General features: G+C 37.8%; 1 long non-coding RNA gene across 1 annotated transcript in view; it reads left to right on the top strand.

The window, feature by feature from the left end:
- The first annotated feature begins 12101 nt into the window (after positions 1-12101).
- The window catches only part of LOC130680705 (uncharacterized), a 28442-nt gene continuing 14851 nt past the window's right edge, over positions 12102-25692 (top strand). The window contains exons 1-2 of the long non-coding RNA XR_008993765.1: positions 12102-12189; positions 16723-17040. This is a non-coding gene — a long non-coding RNA (uncharacterized LOC130680705). The remainder of the gene's footprint in view (positions 12190-16722; positions 17041-25692) is intronic.

Below are 25692 nucleotides of genomic sequence, written 5' to 3'. Positions count from 1 at the left end.
TTCGAAAGTCCATCAACATCATCCACCACATCAACAAAAAGAAAGACAAAAACCACATGATCATCTCCATAGATGCTGAAAAAGCATTTGACAAAGTTCAACATCCATTCATGATAAAAACTCTCAGCAAAATGGGAATAGAGGGCAAGTACCTCAACATAATAAAGGCCATCTATGATAAACCCACAGCCAACATTATATTGAACAGCGAGAAGCTGAAAGCATTTCCTCTGAGGTCGGGAACTAGACAGGGATGCCCACTCTCCCCACTGTTATTTAACATAGTACTGGAGGTCCTAGCCACAGCAATCAGACAAAACAAAAACATACAAGGAATCCAGATTGGTAAAGAAGAAGTTAAACTGTGACTACTTGCAGATGGCATGATACTGTACATAAAAAACCCTAAAGACTCCACCCCAAAACTACTAGAACTGATATCGGAATACAGCAAAGTTGCAGGATACAAAATCAACACACAGAAACCTGTGGCTTTCCTATATACTAACAATGAACCAACAGAGAGAGAAATCAGGAAAACAACTCCATTCACAATTGCATCAAAAAAAATAAAATACCTAGGAATAAACCTAACCAAAGAAGTGAAAGACTTATACTCTGAAAACTACAAGTCACTCTTAAGAGAAATTAAAGGGGATACTAACAGATGGAAACTCATCCCATGCTCGTGGCTAGGAAGAATTAATATCGTCAAAATGGCCATCCTGCCCAAAGCAATATACAGATTTGATACAATCCCTATGAAACTACCAGCAACATTCTTCAATGAACTGGAACAAATAATTCAAAAATTCATATGGAACCACCAAAGACCCCAAATAGCCAAAGCAATCCTGAGAAAGAAGAATAAAGTAGGGGGGATCTCACTCCCCAACTTCAAGCTCTATTATAAAGCCATAGTAATCAAGACAATTTGGTACTGGCACAAGAGCAGAGCCACAGACCAATGGAACAGACTAGAAAATCCAGACATTAACCCAGACATATATGGTCAATTAATATTTGATAAAGGGGCCATGGACATACAATGGTGAAATGACAGTCTCTTCCACAGATGGTGCTGACAAAACTGGACAGCTACATGTAGGAGAATGAAACTGGACCATTGGCTAACCGCATATACAAAAGTAAACTCAAAATGGATCAAAGACCTGAATTTAAGTCATGAAACCATTAAACTCTTGGAAGAAAACATAGGCAGAAACCTCTTAGACATAAACATGAGTGACCTCTTCTTGAACATATCTCCCTGGGCAAGGAAAACAACAGCAAAAATGAACAAGTGGGACTATGTTAAGCTGAAAAGCTTCTGCACAGTAAACGACACCATCAATAGAACTAAAAGGAACCCTACAGTATGGGAGAATATATTTGAAAATGACACATCCGATAAAGGCTTGACATCTAGAATATATAAAGAGTTCACACGCCTCAACAAACAAAAAACAAATAACCCAATTAAAAAATGGGCAGAGGAACTGAAGAGACAGTTCTCCAAAAAAGAAATACAGATGGCCAACAGACACATGAAAAGATGCTCCACATCGCTAATTATCAGAGAAATGCAAATTAAAACTACAATGAGGTATCACCTCACACCAGTAAGGATGGCTGCCATCCAAAAGACAAACAACAACAAATGTTGGCGAGGCTGTGGAGAAAGGGGAACCCTCCTACACTGCTGGTGGGAATGTAAATTAGTTCAACCATTGTGGAAAGAAGTATGGAGTTACATCAAAATGCTCAAAACAGACTTACCATTTGACCCAGAAATTGCACTCCTAGGAATTTACCCTAAGAATGCAGCTATCAAGTATGAGAAAGACCAATGCACCCCTATGTTTATCGCAGCACTATTTACAATTTCCAAGAATTGGAAGCAACCTAAATGTCCATCAATAGATGAATGGATAAAGAAGATGTGGTACATATGTACAATGGAATACTACTCAGCCATAAGAAAAGGGTAAATCCTACCATTTGCAGCAACATGGATGGAGCTGGAGGGTATTATGCTCAGTGATACAAGCCAAGTGGAGAAAGAGAAATACCAAATGATTTCACTCATCTGTGGAATATAAGAACAAAGGAAAAACTGAAGGAACAAAATAGCAGCAGAATCACAGAACTCAAGAATGGACAACAGGTACCAAAGGGAAAGGGACTGGGGAGGATGGGTGGGTAGGGAGGGATAAGGGGGAGGAGAAGAAGGGGGGTATTAAGATTAGCATCTTATAGGGGAGAGCCTAGTAAACACAATATTCATCATGTAAGTGTAGATTAATGATACCAAAAAAAAAAAAAGGCAGTTTCTGTGTGGAGACCTCCAATGAGTACTACACAAGGGTATAAAGGGCATATAAAAGTGTAGGCAAAGGGTCTGTTTGTGTTTATACAGAGGATCAAAGCCTAATTTGGCTACCCTGAAAATGAACTAGATACAATATGAAAAAGAACTTCCAACATCAGCACTCTCTGGAAGACTCATTTCAGAAGATGATCATCAAAAAACCCCAACAAAGATCCACGCACTGCTACAGCTTTAGATGCACTCATCCCACCAGTTCCTGGACTTGCCGTGGGAATGAAGAGGGAGATGTCTAAACTTCCCTGTGCATACAGTAAAACAACAAATTTGACTGGATCCTTACTGTTGGAACTCAAACAAGAATTAGGAGAAGTGCAAATTGTAGCGCTCCAAAATCTTACAACTACAGACTATTTACTGTTAAAAGAACATATGGGATGTGAACAGTCCCCAGGAATGGGTTGTTTTAATTTTCTGATTTCTCTCAGACTGTTCAAGCTCAGTTGGACAGTATCCACCATATCATAGATAAGTTTTCACAAATGCCTAAGGTGCCTAACTGGTTTTCTTGGTTTCACTGGAGATGGCTGGTAATTACAGGTATGCCTTGGTTATGTAACTATACTCCTATTATGTTAATGTGTGTGTGCAATTTAATTAGTAGTTTAAAACCTATACATGCTGAAGTTACTCGACAAGAATATATGTCAAAGAAATAATCAATCTTCCCATGTTTTCTTCCGCCTGCTACCTCTATAGCTTTTCTTCTTCCTTCCTAATTACAACCCTTAAATAGAATTCGTGCCTCATATCAAATTTACCGAGTATCATAATTCTTCCAAGTGGTAAAGATACCTCAAGACAAATGCTGGGCATAGAAGCCACAGGGCATAAATATGCAAAGAAGTAAAAAGCTAACCTTTTCAAACAATAAGGCTTCTCTCTCACTTACCAACTTTACATTTCCCTGTATGGCCCCAGAAGATGACTGGTTAGCCAGAGACGGGTAAGATTCCTCAAGGGAGGAACAACCTAAGAGAGGCACAGTCGCACTGGGGCCATCAGGTGAGAAATTGGGGATCAACAGAGGTGAGGCTTAGAACCTCACTCCCCCTGTTCTGAGAGAAATCTTCTGCATACGTGGATGTTTTATTGCCCTTGTCTAGCTTGGATTAACACATAGTCTACAGGCACACACCTGATCATCTACATTTGCTCTCTTAAAACACTAAACTATGTTTTCTACCTTTATCTTGTATCTATCTACCACGTCAGCATTTTTTAAAAATAATAATAAAAAAGTGGTGTCCGCATATAAATCAAGTATAAAAATCATATGAGTATTCATATTTGAACTGATTGTTTATAGTTCATAATGCATGAGCAAAACCAAAAGTTTCTGTGATGACTGCCCTTGTACTGTTCACCATGTAACTTATTCACTATGTAAGAATTTGTTCTCCATGTAAGAACTTGTTCATTATGCTTCAGAAGATGGGAGACTGACAAAAATTAGGCTTGGGGTGGATTAATCATTGTGCATTTAGCATTGACTCCCCTATACAGAATTTTATTGTTGTTAACAACCATTTGATCAATAAATATGAGAGATGCCCTCACAACAAAAAATAAATAAAAGAAAAATCAAATAGGTACTTATAAAAAACATGTTCTTCAAGACTAAATGCCTTCTATTATATTCTCCTCCCTCTAGCCCTCCCCTTCTCCTCCTCCTTCTAATACTGGTGCTTAATTATAACTGAAAAAGATTGTCCAAGAAGATATTTAAGTTGATTTGAGACCTTGATAAAAACAGGAAGGATAGTTATAATCATTGTATAGTCTTGGTGATAAAAATCAAATACAGCTTTAAAACTTAACTCTTCTTAATTAAACAAGATGGAGGTGTGAGAAGTGAGACTGAAACCTCCTCTCAAAACCACATATAACATGAAAATACCTCATATACCACTATTCCTGAAAGAGCAACCAGAAATAAGACTGCAACAGATGGTCTCCATCTGGGGAAAAGAGAAGACCTCATAGAAAAGGATTAAGTAGCAAAGCCGTGATCCAATAGGACCCAAGCCCTTCCCCCACCCCAGCTCATAGGCTGGAGGAAGAGAAATGGAGCAGGGAGCGAGTAGAAGCCCAGGACTGCTAAATACTCACAGCTGGAGATCTACTCCGGAAACACAAACCTACATTACATGGTGCTCTGGAGATTAGTAGGGTTGGAAAGCAAAGACAGACAGAATATTTGTAGAGACTGAGATTCCAGCAGCTTGTGGAGAACATGTACCCACAACCAGCCACTTCAGGACAAAAGAAAGGCATGCACTTTGAAAGACTTCCCAACAATGAGAGAGCTGCTAAAGGGGCAAGGATTACACAGAGCTCTCTGCTCAGGAGAAAGGACAAGTGGACAAAATCATCCTGGCAACTCATCCCAGCAGGTTGGGAACTTTTGGAGCTTCACGTGCTCCATCCCTCTGGCTGGCAATGCAGCACTGAGAACCCCCACTGCAATACACAGCCTGCCACTCCTTCTGGCCAGCACTGGTTCACAAACCAGCTTCCCTTTCCATCACACCAGGCCAGCTGGAGGGTGGCTCCGCCTATGACAGCTACAAGAGTATAGCATAGAGGCTCCTCCCTGCACACTCAGCCCACTAGCCTTGGCAGTGGAGGCAGGCACTGAAGCCAGGAAACAGGAAAGAGCTCTTTCCTCCTGGCAGGCACTGGTGCCCCCCCACCATTGCTCCAGAGGCTGGGCAGCTCCAGACAGTAGAGGTTCTGGGCACTAGAGGGCACTGCCGATACAAACTTATGATTCCATAGTAATCATGAAGAATATGAAACAATAAAAGAATATGGTTAAAACCAAAATCCCACAAACACCAGAAAGAGGGCTGGGTGAAACTGAAATCACCAATCTTCCTGATAAATATTTCAAAATAAATAATCATAAACAAGCTCACGGAGCTACAGAAAAATATTCAAGACCTCAGGAAGGACATCAAGAAAGATATAGAAACTTTGAAAAACACAGTATCTGAAATGAAATATAAAATAGAGGGATGTAAAAGCAGATTAGATGAGGTAGAGAAGACAGTAAATGAAATAGAAATTAGAGAACAGGAGTACAAAGAAACTTAGGCAGAGAGAGAAGAAAGGATCTCTAGGAATGAAAGAATATTGAGAGAACTGTTTGACCAATCACAATGGAATAATATTCGCATTACAGGGGTACCAGAAAAAGAAGAGAAAGAAAAGGGGATAGAAAATCTCTATGAGGAAATAATTGTTGCAACGTCCCAATCCAGGGAAGAAAATAGTCTCATGCTGCTTTTATTTTTCAACATCTTACTGAAATTTCTCACCCGCTGATGTTTCCATTCAGGTTATTATAGACTTATATGTTGTACTTTTTAACTTACTTATGTAACAAAGATTCCTTTTTTTAATGCTTTCTGACAGCTTTTAAGCCTCTTCCTCTGCCTTCCATTTCTGCCCCAAGCTAATAAGAAAGATGGGGTGCTTCCCTCTCTGCCACTGGGGTTAAGTTCATACCATGTGCAGGAACCTTGGCCCCAACCAGGGGCACTAAACTAAAATAAAAACCCCAAGGCTGTCTCCTTTTCCTGATCTCTCAAGCCACTTTCAAATCATCTTGGCTGCTTCAGAATGTCTTATTATCTGAGGAAATATCTTCATATCCCTTTTGTGTGTGTGTGGTATCACTGTCAACACCTGGATGGATGAGTGTCCATCCTGTCTCGCAGGATGTTTACAACAGCCCATTGTCATTTTAGTGGGATCTTGGTACGAAGAGGAGACAAAACAAATGCCCAATCCACTGCTCTTCTTGGAAGCCTTCTTGATTCTGCTGATTCTGGGCCTCTGGGTTGTGATTGGAAAAAAAACGTAAGTGTATTTGTGTACCATCTGACATCTGCCTCTACAGGAATTTCAGGTGGATAAGAGTAGCCATAAAGGATATTTTTATATTACATTTGGGTCAGTGAGAATAGGCAGTTTTCCCAGTTTTTGGGCTGTGTAGATGAGGTGAGAGTTCAAATAAGGGCATGAGAAAGTAACACATTCAGTGGTTAGGAGTACAATGAATCACAGCTAGTGTGTGTGACTTTGCTTCCTCCAGAGATTCCTCCTTTAGATGAGCCACAGGCAGGTCAGCACTTCCCTGAGGTGTGTTCTTGAAGAGATCATCAGAGTCACACATCACCCAGCCTTTATCCCCAGCTTGGCGTTGTATCCAACACAATCCATCTTTCCCAGGAGACAGAAACATATACAGAATTAATGTACTTTGGAAGGTGTGCATGTATTGGAGGAAAGCAACTTGGAAACCTAGCAGGCTCTGGGTGTTGACAGTATCTCTGGGATGCCAAAATGACAGACTGAGGGAGCCCAGACTGGGCTTTTTAAACTTGTGTAACTTCACATCAACTGAAAGGTACTCTGTTGAAAAACTTTTTAAGAATTGGAAGATATAAATATAGTTTTAAATATAGTTGTGCTATGTCAGGAAAGACCCAGTGCCCTTTTGGGTAGGAACATGTACTGTTTAGCAATGATCAAGTCAGCCCACATGTGGAAGGGGCAGTAACCTTGCTCCCATAAGTACCATGTTGCAACTGAAGGTGACCAACCAAGCCAGATGGCCGAGTAACCTATCTCCTAGCTCCTGAGCATCAAGACTGCACACAGATTCTCCTATTAAGATAACATCCTATGTTAGAAATGGGTGGCTTTATTCTACTCTAGTTAGCTGCTGTCTAGCATTAGCTGCACCTAGGGAGACCCTGTACTCCAACTGAGAGCACACTAGAGTTAAGGAGTGTTGGTTACATTGCTAACTCCTGTCAGGCTTTTGATGGATGGTTTCTACCTGGGTTCATGATAGGTGGACAGAGAAAGACATGCCTATTTTAACAACATCCCTCCACTTTGTTCAAAGCACCTAATGATCTTAGCATTAGCTGAATGGGATAACATCAAGAGAAAACCTTAAAAGAGATAGTGTAATGTACTTGAGAGAGAGAGAGAGATGTAGAAACCCTCCTTAATGAAGACATAACATTAATCTGAAACCTATGACTTTAGGTGCATGTCAGGCCAATTTCTTGCTTTGAATGACACTGATGAGAGAAATTCCACACATGGGGAAAGCATACAGGAAAGTCAAAACCTCGCAGAAGTGAACCTCAATCAAATGGAGGGGTGCAGGATATCTTAAAGGAATTATTGCAGAGCCTCTTGGAGGTGAGGGCTGCAGGCACACATAGCTCCAGAAAGCTCATTTAATGCAGGCATTTTTTTCATAATGAAGCCTACAGAATTGTAACCTGGACAAAGGTCTCTTGACTTAAGGCTGGTTCAGGGATGGGAGAAAGGCAGGAAATCAGTCTAAAGGAATAAACAAGACCAGGTTGTAAAAGGACTTGAACTCTAGTTTTAGAAATTTTCAATGTGTTTTGTAGGAAATGGATGGGGAGGAAGGTAGCTTAAAGATGCAAACAAGAAAGTGACATGGTTAGGATGGTGGCATGATTAGGACAGACATCAGGAAGAAGGACCACTTGGTCCATGTAACATTTTGGGGCAATGATTTAGGTTTGTTGGGGTGGAGAGTGAGAAGGAGAGCAGAATGAGAATGAATTCTACATCTCTGGGCTTCAACATTGGGTGGATGACTGTACCACCAATAAAGAGAGGAAAGATCTTACTTTTTTAAAAAAGCTAAAAATGAAAGCTACCATATACCAAAGATTATTGGGTGTCAGGCAATGCTTAAAACCTTTTATATACATACTTACATTTAATCATCACAACAACCCTGTGGAGGGTTAAAGAAACTAAAGCTCAGCAAGACTGATCAACTACCTGGAATTTATCTAGTTCATCTGATTCACAAACTGGGGATGCAGAACTCAAACTCGGAATTGCCTGATTTCAAAGCAATTCTTATTTTTCTTATTCTGCCAAAGACAGTGAGTTATTTCTATGGCCCTGTGGCACATACACTTGCCTTGCTCTCTCTCATTCATTCATGCAGTCATCATTCATGCAGCAGTAATTACTGAAAACAAATCTATTTACTGAAAACAAAGCTATTACTATTAGTAACAGTCCCTGTATTAATAGGCATGCAAACACTAGTGTGTTAAAACTCATGTTTAAAATTCCACATTTGTGGTGCAAATTATGAATCCTTTGGAAATGTAATCCTCTAGCTTCTAATTGGATCCCAAAATGAAGCTTTATAACAGCAGAGATAAGCGACTTTGCCAGACCCCCATGCCAGGTGAGTGAAATGCACAGATCCCAAGATTTATGTACGATTGCTTTCAGGGACATACAGACTTAATTCACTTCACAGGGACATCTGGTCAAGAGGGTGAGGGGCAGCTGAAACCGAGGCCAGTCTTCATTGTCAAGCATAAGTTCCTGATTCTCATACATCCACTTTCCACTCACCCATGTCACGTATCTCTGCAGCTGTGTTTCCTCGGGGGGAAGACTGTTATTTCAAACCCTCACAAAGGTGCCTTATAGGGCAGTGGTGACCAGAGCTGGCTGGGATGCCCACCAGTGGACCCTGGCTCCGCGCATCCCGAACGAAGTACTGTCAGGACTACAGTTGGCCTGAGGTGAGCTTATCTCAGGTAACATTTCTAAGTATAGATAAGAACACGTTTTCAAGTGGTAAGAATTTAAGAGTAAGATCAGAAATATCTTCCTTCTTTCTGGACAATGTGCCTTTAGGCTGTTTATAAGGTTTTCAAGGTGCAATTGAATGGATAGGACGGACCAACATCAGTGAAGTTTGTCAGTGTAGATGCCATCATATTCCTAATTATTATTAATAACCATAACATCAACTCTCCTGCCTCGTTTCTATGCATCTATAATATGTTTGCTGCTATTTTCAGACTATAGATGAATCATGGATTGGAACTTCCCAGTGGGGGGATTGTGAGGGCTCTGTTACATGTCCTAAATAGAAAATGCTTTCATCTCATTGTAAAAAAAAAAAAAAAAGAAGTCTGAATTCATGTTCTCATGGTAACACATTCTGAGATGAAAGCCTGCCTGTACCAAAGAACGTGTGAAACATCTGGACGTGCCATTAACAAAGGGGTCAACATTTGACCACTAGCCAATGGAAGAGAAAAATATATATATATATATATTTATGTGTAGATATATATATATATATATCAAACACATTTTCTGCTCCATTTGTCTGCTGCTGCCCCTCTCATCCTGGCTCTCTGCTGGAGTTACATGCTCCTGAATTTCCCAGTGCTGCCCTTCCTGACCGGGACATCTCTAACTCACCCACCCATTCAGCATGCTTCACATTTCTTTCAAGTGTCCCTTTGAAGCTTATCAAAGCTACTTGTCTGCCAGACTTTTAAAAAATGCCTGTTAAATAGCCTCCAAAACTGAAAGTCCTTGACTTCGCTCTTTCTGCTAATTCGGATGTGGTACCTGTAGAAACTGGACAATCCAATGACTATTTCCAGCTTAATGATTCTCAGATTATTCACATGGCCAGTCAGGCTCATGAATTCCCTAGGGGCTCATCATGATGGTAACTAAAATCCAAGGAAACAGTGAAACCCACGATTTGGATGTCTCAGATGGCTTTGACCTAATTGCTCTGACCTTGAAAGCCCTATCTGTGTGGCCAACAGAGAGTGCACCCTGCTCAGGTGCTCTGAAACTACATGGGGGCTGCAGTGGTTTCTGCTTCTGGTGATGACAGACTGGGCAATCAGACCAATCCTCCGGCTGGGAACAATTAGAATCACAGGAAATAAAGACGCTAGATTGATATCAAGGCTGTGAAGAATTACCAGGGGAAAAGATGTAGGGAAAAATGGAAACTGAGAGATAAGACTGTCATTTGATGCTGCTCCTCCAAAGCCCTTTGCTGACTGCAGTAGACAGAGCAATTGGGAAGCTAAGCAGTATTTTTGGGCTTGGGGGAAGCAGATAAAAATTTGATTCAAGCTTGCCGGGTATAAAATCTTCATATTTTGGACTGGAATAGGAGTAGGCACACTTTCTCTGGGCCAGATAACAAATATTCTTGCCTTTGCAAATCATACCATCTCTGTTGTAACTAGTCAACCCATACATAAAACAGTCAACTAATGTATGAAAACATGCTCAACACAAATTAACATCAGATAATACAAATCAAAAACACGAGACATCTCCTCACACCTTTTAGGATGGAGGCTCTCAAAGAGAGAATAAATGCTGGCAGGATGTGAAGAAGAGGGAATTCCTGTGCACTGCTAGTGGGAATGCAAATTGGGGCAGCCACTATGAAAGGTTTATGGAGGTTCCTCAAAAAAGTAAAAATGGAACGACTGCATGACCCAGCAATTCCACTTTCTGGTATATAGTCAAAGGAAATAAAATTAGTATCTTGAAGAGATATTGCACTCCCATGTCTATTGAATGGAAACAACCTATGTGCCATTGATAGATGAATAGATAAAGAAAATATGGTATATATATTAGAATATTATCCATCCATAAAAAAGAAGGAAATCCTGCCATTCGTGACAACATGGATGAATACTATACTAAAAGAAATAAGCGAAAGAAAGACAGATACTGTATGATCTCACTTACATGAAGAAAGAAAGAGAGAGAAAAAAAGGAGAGAAGGAAAGAAAGAAAAGGAAGGGAAGGGAAGGAGGGAAGGAAGGAAGGAAGGAAGGAAGGAAGGAAGGAAGGAAGGAAGGAAGGAAGGAAGGAAGGGAAACAGAGAGAGAGAGAGAGAAAGGAAGCAAGGAAGGTAAAAAGAAAGACAAGGAAGTTTACCTCAGAGAAGCAGAACAGAATGGTTGTTGCCGGGCGTTGGGTGGTGGGAGAAAAGGGGATGTGTTGGGACCAACATAGTACAAACTTTCAGTGAAAAGATGAGTAAGTTCTGAGGAGCTAATGCACAGAATGGTGATTATAGCTAATTGTATAATTACATTAGCTTATCATAGTTAATTATATTGTATACTTGAAATACTATATTGTATACTTGAAATCCAGGCAAATATTAGAAATTTTGCCCCTACACATCTCCTTTTCTTCCCTACGCTTTGTTCTTCTACTTCCGTGTATGTTAGAGCTTTATGCAACAATGTATTATAATTACTGCTTTATACTGTCTTATTTTAAAGAAGGTAGAGAAAAATATAAGAAAATACATTTATATAGTATTTTACAATTACTCACATATATTCAGTCTTCCAACTCTCTTCTTTACTTCCTCTGGATACAAGTCACATCTAGTGTCATTTCCTTTCAGCCAGAGGACTTTCTTTTTTTCAAAGAGCAGGTCTTCTAGCAACAATTATTGCCGTCTCTGTTTATCTGCGAGAATTTCATCTTCATTATTGAGGGGCATATTTTTACAGAGATACAGTTTATATACAATATTATATTAGCTTCAGATGAATAACTTAGCGATTCACCAATTACATACATCACTAAATGCTCACCATGATAAGTGTAGTGGCCGTCTGTCACCCTAAGAAGATATTAAAATATTACAAGCTGTATACCCTATGCTATACTTCCCTCCCTGTGACTAAATTATTTTGTAATTTGAAGTGTGTACCTCCATCCCATTCACCTGTCTCACCCATCTCCTCACCACCTCCCGTGATCAGCAAACTATCCATTCTCCGTGTTTGTGAATCTATTTGTTTTGTTTGTTCATTTGTTTCTCAGCTTCCATATATAAGTGAAACCATAGGACCCAGCAATTCCACTTCTGGGAATCTACCTGAAGAAAATGAAATCATTAATTCAAAAGGGTATGTGCACCCCTATGTTTATTGCTCATTATTTACAATAACCAAGATACAGAAACAACCAAAGTGTCCATCACTAGATGAATGGATAAGAAGATACGGTACATATATACTATGGAATATCATTCAGCCATAAAAAGTAAATCTTTCCATTTGTTACAACATGTACAGACCTACAGTGTATTATGCGCAGTAAAATAAGTCAGAGAAAGATGAAGCAGTGTGCTTTCTTATGAACTCCATTCTTTCTGATGAAAATCAGCCATTAATCATCTGTCTTTCTATCTGATGAATCATTTCTCTCTTGCTGCCTTCAAAATTATCTCACCTTTGGTTTTTAATAGTCTGACTATGATTTGTTTCAGGGTAGATTTTCTTTTCTTAGTTCAATCTTCTTGGGGTTCACTGGGATTCTCAATACCATGAACTATTGCTTTTCTTAAATTTGGGATATTTTCAGTTATATTTTAGAGAGTTATTTCTTTTTCTCTCACCTCTGTCTGGGACTCTTATCATGTGTATGTTAGTGTGGCTGAGTTTGTCCCACTGATCTTTGAGACTCTGTTCATTTTTCTTAAGTCTTTTTCTTATGTGTTCTTCAGATTGGATGATTTCTGTTAACCTATATTAAAGTTCTCTGATTCTCCTGTCATTTCAAATCTGCTGTTGAGCCCCTATAGTGAGTTTTTCATTTATTACATTTTCAACCTACTAATTTCCATTTTAATAACATTTATCTCTTTTTGAGATTTTCTGATTTGCTGACTCATTGTAATTATACTTTATTTTTAAAGTGACTTCTTTTGTTTCGATACATTTATATCTTCCTTGAATTTTTTGCCTGCAAAATCCAACATGAGAACACTCAGAGACAATTTTTACTGATCTTTTTTCCTGAGTATGAGACACACTAACTGCTTTTAATATCTTGCTATATTTTCTTAAATAATAGACATTTTGAATAATATATTGTTGCAATTTTGGGTTCTTCATGTGCCCCAAGGGTTTTTGTTGTTATAGTTTCATCAGATTGTACAGCAACTTGCCTGGACAAAATCTGCCATGTCTGTCTCCCCAAGGATGTGGCTGCTAATCTCTCTGCTCATTTCTTTAAACTTCCTGACTTTTTTGTTTAAGCTTGCCTTCCTAGTTGTTGCCTCCATGACTGCAAAGCTTAGGGTTTAAAAGAGGGTCAGAAGTTACACTCTAATATTTCAAGTCACTAACGCTTCCACTCTCTGCTCACAGATTTGTTTGCAAGCTGGGAAGTACATCCAAAATTCAGGCCATTTCCAAGCCTTCTCTGGTCTTCACTATGTACTGGATTCTCACATATACACTACGCAAGCACGGGCTGTCAGTCAGAGAAATGCAGGTGACCAGGGTTCTGACACCGCCTCCAGTCATCCCGGGACTCAGAAAGTCCCTGGTTAGTTCTCCAGTCTGTTGTTTGACCCCAAAAGACCAGCGTCTGTTTTTCCTGTCCACTTGCTACCAGATTTACCACTTGAACCGACAATGCTTCAGTTCAAATGCACCCCCTCTTGGCAGTGACCGTGAAGTTTTCATAAGCCACCCACCCTCCTTGAAAAACCACAGACTGAGCTTGGTGGAAGGTGCAGGCAGCCCCAGGCAAGAATGCCACATACTCATACCATTTGTACCCAAGATTAAAAGCTTTTAAAGATTAGTTTGTTGTGTGCCTTGGTTGAATTTCTTAGCATTTAAATGGTTGCTTTGGACCATTTTTCCAGCTTTTCAATTGCATTCTGGAGAAGTGAGTTTTTATCCGTCATACCAGACGTGAGAAGCCCTCCACAACTTTTTAAATAACCTTTCCCATGACGGTGTGTCTAAATTACTTAGCCTGTTAACACCTCTCTACACCCTTTCCCATTCTTTTAGTATGGTCTTTTCTTTGTCCTTATGTTTTATATATGTCTCAATACACCACATACAGCTATACATTTTTTTGTTATCTCATTAAAAGACAGATTCTCAGAGGAGGTATTTTAGTAATTTTTATTATAGTGACAACATTTGTGTTTTTCTATATTTTTTCATTTTTCCTTCAGTTTTTCATGTTTTTATCCTCCCTTTAATTTATCAAGATTTTCTTTTTCCACTTTCTTCTTCACAGTTTGAAATTTTTTGACCCACTTTTATATTTCTTTAAAGTTTACTTTTGAAATTTTAACATATGCACCTAAAAACAAAAAAATCAAATCAATATATTTATACCTTTCTTAAACAATATAAGAACCTGAGGTAGATTTAATTTCAAACACTGCCATTTTTTATTTTGTGTTATTTTGGGTTATATGTGAATTAGACTTAAAAAGTATGTATTTTTGTACCTGTGAATTGGACATTAAAAACAGTCTTCTAAATTGTCAGTAATTGCTAACATTTACCCACAATTTTCTATGCTCACCATTCCCCTCTTGAATCCTATAGGATTATTTTCCCTTATTCTGAAATACCTTCAATGAAGTTCTCTGATTTAAAAAAAAAAAACTCATTTATGTTTCTCTGACACTTCTGTTTTTTTGCCACTGAGAAAGCAGCTGTCTTATTTCTCTTTAGACAATCACTTTTCCCACTAGCTTCTGAGACTTTATCTTTTCCTTTTGCTGTGCAGTTTTGTTATCATGCATCTAAATGTAGATTTCTTTTTCTTATCATAGTTGAGATATTGTGTGCTTTCTTACTATGAAGTTTTGTGGCTTCAATTTCTGAACAATCTTTGCTACTGTCTCTTTATATGGTTCCTGTCCCATTCTCACCATAATTTCCTAATAGTATGCACATAGCTTATGTAAATACTAGTTATCTATGCACTCATTTGTGTGTGAGTACACAGCTCTGTATAATTTTACCACATATGTAGCTTCCCTGAACCACCACAACAGACAAGATCCCTGCATCTGGCATCACTACAAGGCTCATTTGCTTTACAAGCAAACTTGTCCTCTCCTTCCCCATCCATTAATACTCTGAAATGATTTTTGACTGTTGAGCCAGCCTTGCATATCTGGCATAAATGTCACTTGGTCTTTGTGTACATTTTTCTAATATATTGTTGGGCTCAGTTTGTTAGTATTTTTCTAAGTATCTGTGTATCAAAAGCCTTTTGAAATATTCAACTATAGTTTTCTCTTTTTATTCTGTCTTTGGTTTTGATGCAAGGGAAATTCTGGCCTCATAGAATCAGTTTGGAAATGCTCCATTATCTTCAATTTTTTGGAAGAAAGTTTGTAGAAATGGTCTTAATTCTTCTTTAAGTGTGTGGTAAAATTCTCCAGTGAAACTTTCTGGGTCCAGAAATTTCTTTGGGGGGAGCTTTTTAATTATAAATTCAATAATAGTTATAGAATAATTTGGGTTATCTATTTAATTTGTCTGGTTTCTGATAGCTTGTGGTGTTTGAAAATTTGGTCCATTTCTTTTAAACTGCCAAATTTAGGAACACGAAACAGTTTGTAGTATTCACTTACCATCTCTCCAATGATTTCAAGATGTCATATCCGTATTTATTCCTGATGTGTGTCCTTTTTTCTTAACCTTTGTCAGTCTTGCTAGAAGTTTATCAATTTTATCGATTGTTTTCAAGGAGCTCGCTTTTTATTATTTCTCTATTATTTTCCTGTTTTCAATCATATTGAATTCTGCTTTATATTATTTCCTTTCTTTTGCATATTTTTGGCTTACTTTGTTCTTTTTCTAGTATCCTGAGATAGGAACTTAGGTGACAGGACTAAGGTCTTTCTAATATAATCATCATTCAGTGCTGTAACTGCTTGAGCTGCACCCCACAAATTTTGGTCTGTTGTGTTTTTATTTTTCATTTGTATTATATTGATTCCCTTTGATTAATCCTTGAGTCAAAGAGGAATTTTTATAAGTATCTCATTTAATCTCCAAGTATTTGGAGGTTTTCCTGTCATATTTCTGTTACTGATTTCTTTTTGGTTCCATTATAGTGAAGGAATATACAGGCATACCTTGGAGATACCACAGGCTGTGTTCCCGAACCCAATAAGGAGACCACCACAATAAAATGAATCCTACAGTAAAACAAGTATCACAATAAACCGAGTCAAATGAATTTTTGGTTTTCCAGTGCATAAAAATGTTATGTTTACAATATACTATAATCTTAAGTATGCAAGAAAATTACAGGTAAAAAAAAATGTACATACCTTAATTAAAAATACTTCGTTGCTAAAAAATGCTAGTCATCATCTGAGCTTTTTACTGGTGGAGAGTCTTGCCTCAGGGTTGATGGCTACTGTCTGATCAGAATGGTGTTTGCAGAAAGTTGGCATGGCTGTGGCAATTTCTTAAAATAAGACCACAGTGAAGTCTGCTACATTGACTGACTTCCTATCGTGAATGATTTCTCTGTAGCATGAGAAGCTGTCTGATAGCATTTTGCAGAACTTCTTTCAAAACTGAAGTCAGTCCTCTCAAATCCTGCCACTGCTTTATCAACTAAGTTTATGTAACATTCTAAATTCTTTCTTATCATTTCAGTAATCTTCACAGCATCTTTACGAGGAATAGATTCCATCTCAAGGACCCACTTTCTTTGTTCATCCATGAAAAGCAACTCTTCATCCATTCAAGTTTTATCATGTGATTGCAGCAATTCCAATATAATAATACTGAGAAAAGTTTGAAATGTTGTGAGAATTACTAAAATGTGACACAGAGAAATGAAGTGAGCAAATGCTGTTGGAAAAATGCTACAAATAGACCTGCTCAATACAGGGCTGCCACAAACCTTCAATTTGTATAAGATGCAATATCTGTGAAGCACAATAAAGCTAAGCGCAATAAAAACACACACAGGTATGTTTGTACTCTTAATGATTTCAAATTTTTGAAATTTGATAAATTTGTTTTATTACCCAGAATGTAGTATATGTTGGTGAATATTACATGGGTACTTTAACAGAATATGTATTCTACTGGTGGTAGGTGAAATGTTCTATATATATATTAATTAAATCCTTTGGTTGATAGTTTTGGTCAGTTCTTCTATATCCTTGCTAATCTTCTCATAGTTCTATAAATTACTGATAATGGGATATTGATCCCCAACTATGTCTTCTTTCAGCTCCATCAGATTTTGCTTCATGCATTTTGAAGCTCTGTTGTTTTTGCATACACATATAGGATTGTCCTATATTACAGGTAGAATGATCCTTTTGCATGGCCCTCCTTGTCACTACTAAGTTTCTTTGCTAGGAAATTTAATTTAAATACTAGCAATATTCTTATCTGATTTATTTGATCCATGTTATATATCCTTTTCCATCTTTTTATGTTTAACTTATGCATGTTACTCTATTTGAAATTTTTATAGACACCATAAAATTGGGTCCAGCCTTGTTTTTTCATTAATCCACTCTGAATCTTGTCTTTTAATTATTGTACTTAGATCACTTATGTTTACAGTAATTATTTCTATGTTAGAGCTTAAGTTGACCATTTCATTATTTATTTGTTCATCTTTTCTCATTCCTGCTTGTTTATTTCTTATATAAACAGGGACTACTTGAATACATTTTAGAATTTTATTTGATGTATTTGTAATATTTTAATATGTTGCTTTATATACTCTTCTTAGTGGTTACTCTAGATAGCACCATACACAAATGTACATGCAAAACCTTTTTATGGTGGCTGCTCCAAAATCCTTGTCAGATAATTCCAACACTGACTCATCTTAATATTGATATCAGTTGACTGTCTTATCATCCAGTCTGTGGTTCTTGCTTCTTAGAAGGTTAAGTGTATCCCAGAAAGTTGCTTATTATATTAGGATACTCTTTATTCTATTTAAATACTCTTTATTCTATTTAAATACTCTATTTTAGCAGGCATTTGCCCCCTTTAGGTTTAGTGTGAAAGTTCTGGCTTACTTTTATGGGCTTTAATTCCAATGAAGTCAGATTTCAGACCCTTTCTAATACCATCCTGTGGTTGAGGTGCTGGGCATGCCACTGGGTGGAGGCTCGGGGCCATGCTGGACTTCACTGGTGCTCCCCTAGGGTTGGGTGGCCCACCCACTGGAGCTGGGTGTGGAGTAGGGTTGGAATGATCCACTGGGGCTTTGTAGCTGCCACAGTGGCAGGACCAGATCACTTCCCATGGATCAGGTCATGGAGCAGCCAGACTGCAGACCTGGCTGGTCCCACTGCAGCATCTCTGCTCTCCTTATGGAGAGATTGGATAACCTGCCAGTTCCTAGTTGTGGGGAAGGGGTTGTCTGATGGGTTTCTGCTTTCCCAGTCTTTGACAAAAGAGAGCAGAGTTTTGTTATGCATCTGTTTGTTCATCTTGTCTGTGCTTAGTGGTGGTGTTGGGCTGAAGGCTCTCTGGTCTTTACTCTGAGATATATGGGAGAAAGGAAATCTAGAGAATTCAGTTTTTCCCTTGTCCTGATATCTCTAACCAACTCACTGTTTTCTTATCAGTTTGTAGTTATTTTTTGTTTTCTGTTGAATTAATTCTAGGTTATTTAGTTGTATTTAGAAAAGAGCCATAGAGGAAAATGAATCTATACCATCTTATTGCAGACCTGGAAGCCCCTGGTCTTTCCTTTTAATACTCTAAGCACTTAACATTAAAATGTATGCCTTTGTATACCATGCCTGAACATATGTTTCCCCAAACTGCTATCCTTCAGTTTTTTCACCTTCACTGACAATCGGACCTATATATTCACTCCCATTGGATATCTCTTATGTTTAACAAACATCTCAAACTGAAGATGTCAAAACAAAACTCTTGTTTTGCTTCTCAAAATATGGTCCTTCCTCATTCTATAAATAGCATAATCATTACCCTATTTTTAAGTCAACCACCACAAAATAGGAATTATTCTTAGTTCTTCTTTCTCCTTCCACTCCCATATCAAATTCAAGATCTCTCTACACCATTTTCTAAACACACGTTCAGTCTGCCCATTTATTACTGTTTCCATTTCTACCACAATCTACTCCTCCTAGGTTACGGAAACAACTTCTCCTCACTGATTTTCTGCTTGTATTCTTGCCTCATATATACAGTCCCTTCTAGATTCATATATAGCTGGAGTCATCTTTATAAATATACTTACAATATATCAATTCTCTTTTAAAATCATAAGCTATCTGATCACTTCAATCAGAACAAAATATGAATTCCTCAGAAAGTAATATCACCAGGGTGGCCAAGTAGGAAACCCCAGCCTCATCCCCAACCAAGATCAAGAATTAGATAGCTGTTCATGACCAAAAACAGATGTGGGAGAGCTCAGGAATCCACTTAAGAAATATCAACAACAAAGTAGAACAAAACACCAGAGAAAGTGATACAAAAAGGGAAGGAAAAATAACTTTGTCTGTATTATCATCCCATCCCCCCCAGGCTGACACTTACACTTTCCAAGAAAGAACTCCTCTGCTGGAATGCTCCGCTTGTTGGGAAAAGGAGAGCAGAGTGAGCAACCAGCTTCCCCAGCCTTCCAGGGCACAAAAAGTCCCCCTTCTTTTCCACTGTACCTGAAAATCTGCAAAGCTGAGATATGGGAATAGCCAGGAACAAAACAGAAGAGCAGAGCCACAAGGAATGACTGTGGTTCCCAGTGACCCATTCTGTAGAGGACCCAGGAGGTTTCACCACTGAAAAAGCCCTCAGCCAACACAGCTACCACAGACCCTGTGAAGATTTCACCCCACAGATATTTCTGCTCACAGATGCCAGCTACCTAAATCATTCTTGCCTTCCTTCCCCAACTTGCCAGAGCCCAAGACACCCAGCAGCAGCTAGCCTAGACCTCTGCAGTACAGGAATGCAAGGTGCCAGGTTAAAGCCCCCATAGCTGACCACCACTGCCATGTCCACTCTTGGGCTAGCCCTTCCAGCTATGTACCTCTACACTGCCAGCCTGACACATCTTATGTCCATCACAGCTTCCATTGCTATGTACGCACCCATGACAATGATCTGCCAGCCACAGAAGTGCTGACAGCCAAGACCCCCACAGCTGCTTGTGGGCCCAGACTTGGCCCTCTCTTCAATCACTAGCCTATACCACTGCGTTCACCTGCAGCTAGCTCTGCAGCTATGCATCTACATGCTCCAGACTCAATCCTAACACCAGCTTCCACTGCTGGGTGCCTATGGCATGACCGTGCATACATAGGAGTGCATGTCAACATCAAGGACTGCTGCAGCTGCAACTATTTCTGCAGTTGGCCATAGCCATTGCTGCTGGTGCTGGTCTCCACCACCAGGTGTATGTCTGCAACCAGACCTGCCACTACACAGACACCTATAACTCACCTCTGCAGCTAAGTGTGTGCACACTACCAGCTCAGTATACTGCCACTGTCTGCCCTGATCACTAGCTATGGGACCTAGAGGTATACAGCACTTGTGGACATTGAAGACCCCCACAGCACTCAGCAAAGACCACACAGTTGTCAGTGCTGTGGACACCAGGCTGAGCCAACAATAAATCACACATACTCTAAACCCACAGCCACCACATACCAAATACACTTGGCACCCTGCACCACTAGACTTGGGTTCATAGTATGCTCCAGTGTGCCCCCACTTGCAGGTGAGGTTCTTTCCTTTCAAAAGTTGGTCCATAAAGTCTGGAAGAGGTGACAGCTTCTCAAATGTGCAGATACCTAAGCAAGGCTATGGGACACAAAGAACCAGGGAAACATGATACCAACAGAAACACAGTAAACTTCCAGTAACTGACCCCAAAGAAATAGACATACATGAATTTCTGGAAAAACAATTCAAAATAATTGTTCTAGAGCTGCTCAGAGGGATACAAAAGAAAACAAAGAAGTCAATGAAATCAGGAAAACAATACATGAACAAAACAAGAAGCACACCACACACACACACACACACACACACACACACACACACACATATGCAGAAAACACAAAAAAGAACCAAACAGAAATGTTGGAGCTGAAGACAATGAGACTGAAGAATTCGCTAGTGAGCTTAACAACAGACTGGACTAGGCAGTAGAAAGAAATCAATGAGTTTGAAGACAGATCATTAGAAATCATCCAGTCAGAGGAACTAAAAGAAAAAGAATGAAAGAAGAATTGAGAAAGCCTGTGGGACTTATAGTACACCATTAAGATAAATAAGCTATGCATAATTGGGATCCTAAAAGAAGAGAAGGAGAAAGGGGAATAAAACTTATTTAAAGAAATAATGACTAGGGACTCTCCAAACCTGGGAAAGATTTGGATATCCAAATTCATGAAGCTAATAGGTCACCCCATAATTTCAAACCAAAATTATCTTCTCCAAGACACATTATAATAAAACTGTCTAAAATTTTTAAAAGAAAGAATTTAAAAATCATCAAGAGAAAAAATTAATTCCCTTACATAAGGGAACCCTCATAAGGTTATCAGCATCTTTCTGAGAAATCTTGCAGGTTGCAAAAGAATGGGATGACATATTCCAAGTGTTGAAAGTAAAAAAGCTACCAACCAAGAATACTTTAGCCAAACAAGTATCCTTTGGAAATGAAGGAGAGAGAAAAAATTTCCCAAAATAAACAAAAGCTGAGAGAGTTCTTTACCACAAAATGCTTTATGAAAAAAAGCTGAAAAGTGTTCTTCAAGCTGAAAGGAAAGAGTGCAAATTAGTAGCATAACATATGGAAATATAAAACATACTGGTAAAGGCAAGTCAGATCTAGAATACTCTAATACAAAACTATGGTGCTATGCTAACTGCTTATCCATAATATAAAGGTAAAAGGACAAAATAAAATAGCTATAGCTACATTAGTTTGTTAATGGATAGATTTACAAAGAGTTTTAAATCATGACATCAAAAGCATAAAGTGGTAAGGGGGTAAAAAGGTAGATGTATGATCAAAAGTAACTTGTTATCAGCTTAAAATACACCGCTATATCAATCAAATATTTCAAGTATGCCTCAGGGTAGCCACAAAACAAAAACCTGTAATAGAGGCACATAGGAGAAAGAGAAAAGAATCAAAGTATACTACCTTCAGAAAGTCATCAATTCACCAAGAAAGGCAGCAAAAAAGGAAGATAAGAACAAAGAAACTACAAAACAGACAGAAAATATTTAACATGAGGGCTGTAGAAAGTCCTTACCTATCAATGATTACACATAAATCGTCCACATTCTCCAATAAAAAGTAATGGAGTAGCTAAATGGATTAAAAAAAACAAGATCCAACTATATATGTACAAGAGACCCACTTCAGCTTCAGGGACATAATGACCTCGCAATGAAGGGATGGAAAAAGATATTCCATGCAATGGAAGCCAAAAGAAAACTGGGGTAGCTAAACTTATATTAGATAAAATAGACTTTAAGACAAAAGCTGTAACATGAGACAAAGGTCATTATATGATGACAAAGGGATTTATTCATCAAGAGGATATAAAGTTGTAAATATATTTACACCCAACATCAGAGCACCTAAAGACCTTAAGTAAAAAACAGATCTCAAGGTATTAACAAACAAAAAACAATAATATTAGGGCCTTCAATATCCCTCTTTCAACAACGGATAGATCATCCAGGCAGAAAATGAGTTTAAGGAAACATGAACCTAACAGACATACACATGATATGCCATCAAATAGCAACAAAATATGCATTCTTTTAAAAGGCACATGGAACATTATCCAAGACAGATAATAAATTAGGGCATAAAACACATCTTAGAAAATTTAAATATATTTAAAACATATCAAATGTCTTTTCTGATCACAATGGTATGAAACTAGAAGTCAACAACAGGAGAAAAAACAGAAAATTCACGAATATGTGGAAACTAAACAACATACTCCTGAACAAATATGGATCAAAGATAAAATAAAAAGAGAAATAAGAAAAAATCTTTTCATGTTGAAACAAAGTGTTTCAATTCGGAAAAGATGAAAATGGTAACACAACCTCCTGAAACTTATGAGTACAGCAGACAGTACTAAGAAGGAAGTTTAAAGTAATGAATTTCTACATTAAAAGAAAGTAAAAAGCCAAATTTCAAATGAACAAACTAACATTATGCCTCAAGGGACTAGAAAAACAAGAAGAAATTAAGCCCAAGGCACAAGGAGATAACAAAGAGCAGAGCAGTAGTAAATGAAACAATAGGAAAGATCAACAAACTAAGAGCTGATTCTTTGAAAAGATAAACAAAATGGGCAAACCTTTAAGTAGACTTATGAAGAAGAAAAGAGAAAGACTCAAGTAAAATTATAAAAGAAAAAGGAGACATTACAACTGATACATAGAAATACAGGGGATCATAAGAGACTATTACTATGGACAATTTTATACCAACAATTTGGATAAGTTAGCAGAAATATATCAATTCCTAAAAACATACACTATACCAAGTCTAAATCATGAAGAAATAGAAAATCTGAACAGATAAATAACAAGTAAAGGAATTGAATTAGTAATCAAAAACCTCCCAACACAGAAAATTCCAGTACCAGATGATTTCATTGGTGAATTCTGCTAAACATTTATAGAGGACTTAACACCAATTCTTCTCAAACTCTTCCAAAAAACTGAAGAGGATAGAATACTCCCAAACTCATTTTACAAGAGAAGCATTACCCTGATACTGAGGCCAGATAAGGGTACCACAAGAAAAGAAAATACAGGCCAATATCCTTGATGAATACAGATGCAAAAGTTCTTAACTAAATATTAGCAAACCAGATTCAACAGCACATTAAAAGATTATTAAACATTATTAAGTGGGATTTTTCCCTGAGATGTAGGAATGGTTCTACTTAGGCAAATCAATAAATGTGATTAATATGCCACATTAATAAAATGAAAGACAAAAACCATATCATCTCAATAGATGCATAAAAATCATTTGACAAAACTCAATATTCTTTCATAATAAAAGCTCTCAACAAATTGGACATAGAAGGAACATAGTTCAATATAATAAAAGCCATATATAACAAGCCCACACCTAATATTATACCCATCAGAGAAGAACTAAAACCTTTTCCTCTAAGATCAGGAGCCAGACGAGTGTACCCACTCTTACCACTCCTATTCAACACAGTACTGGTAGTCCAACACAGAACAAACAGGAAGGGAAAAGAAATAAAAAACATCCAAATCAGAAAAGTAGAAGTAAAAATTGTTTGCTGATGACATGATATTATATATAGAAAAATCCTAAAGACTTCACCAAAAACCTGTTAGAATAAATAAACTTAGTACAGTTTTAGGATACAAAATCAACATATGAAATCAGTTGTTTTTCTATACAGTAACAATGCTCTATCTAAAAAATAGATAAAAGAAAAAATCCCATTTACAATATCATGAAAAACAAAATACTTAGGAATTTAACCAAGGAAGTGAAAGACCTATACACCATAAACTATAATGCATGATTAAAGAAAATTGAACACACAAATAAATGGAAAGATATCCCATATACATGGATCAGAAGAGTTAAATTGTTAAATTATCCACACTACCCAAAACTATCTATCAAGACCATGCAATCTCTACCAAAATTCCAAGGCATTTTTCACAGAAATAGAAGAAAAAATCCAAAATTTATATGGAATCACAAAAGACCCCAAAGCAACCTGGGGAAAGAACAAAGCTGGGACATCACACTATTTCAAACTATATTACAAAGCTACACTAATCAAACATTATGATAGTGGCATAAAAACAGACACGTACACTAGTGAAGCAGAACTGAGAACTCAGAACTAAACCCCTTTATATAAGGTCAAGTAATATTTGACTAGGGGGCCAACAATACTCAATGGGGAAAGGATAGGGTCTTTAATAAATGGTGTTGGAAAAACTTGATAACCACATCAGAAAAATGAAATTGGACCCCTATCTTATGCTACTCACAAAGATTAACTCTAAATGGAATAAAGCCTTAAACATAAAACCTGAAACTATAAATTGCCTACAAGAAAGCATTGATCTTTGACACTGGTAACTGCAATATTTTGGATATGACACCAAAAGCACAAACAAAAGCAAAAAATCAGCATTGGACAATATCAAACTAAAAAGCCTCTGCACAACAAAAAGAGTCAACAAAATGAAAAGGCAACCTACAGAATAGGAGAAAATATTTGCAAATCGTATGTCTATCTGATAAAGGGTTAATATCCAAAATATGCAAGGAACCCATATAACTTGTTAGCCAAAAAACAAAACAATCTGATTAGAAAATAGAGGACTTGAATACACATTTCTTCAAAGAAGACAAATGGCCAAGAAGTAAATGGAAAGGGGCTCAACATTTCTACTCAACAAGGAAATTCAAATCAAATCCACAATGAGATACAGGTTTTCCCTGCTATTTGAAAGTAAAACATTCCTATGAAGACTTTCATAAGCCAAAATGGCTTCAAGCAAAGAAGCAATTACCATTTTATAAAAACAAAAATCCTCTTCAGATTTTTTTTCAGTTAG

The sequence above is a fragment of the Manis pentadactyla genome, chromosome 14 (genome assembly GCF_030020395.1).
Source record: "Manis pentadactyla isolate mManPen7 chromosome 14, mManPen7.hap1, whole genome shotgun sequence".
Lineage (NCBI taxonomy): Eukaryota > Metazoa > Chordata > Mammalia > Pholidota > Manidae > Manis > Manis pentadactyla.
Note: the sequence above shows the minus strand (reverse complement) of the source record. Positions and strands in the feature narration are given on the sequence as shown.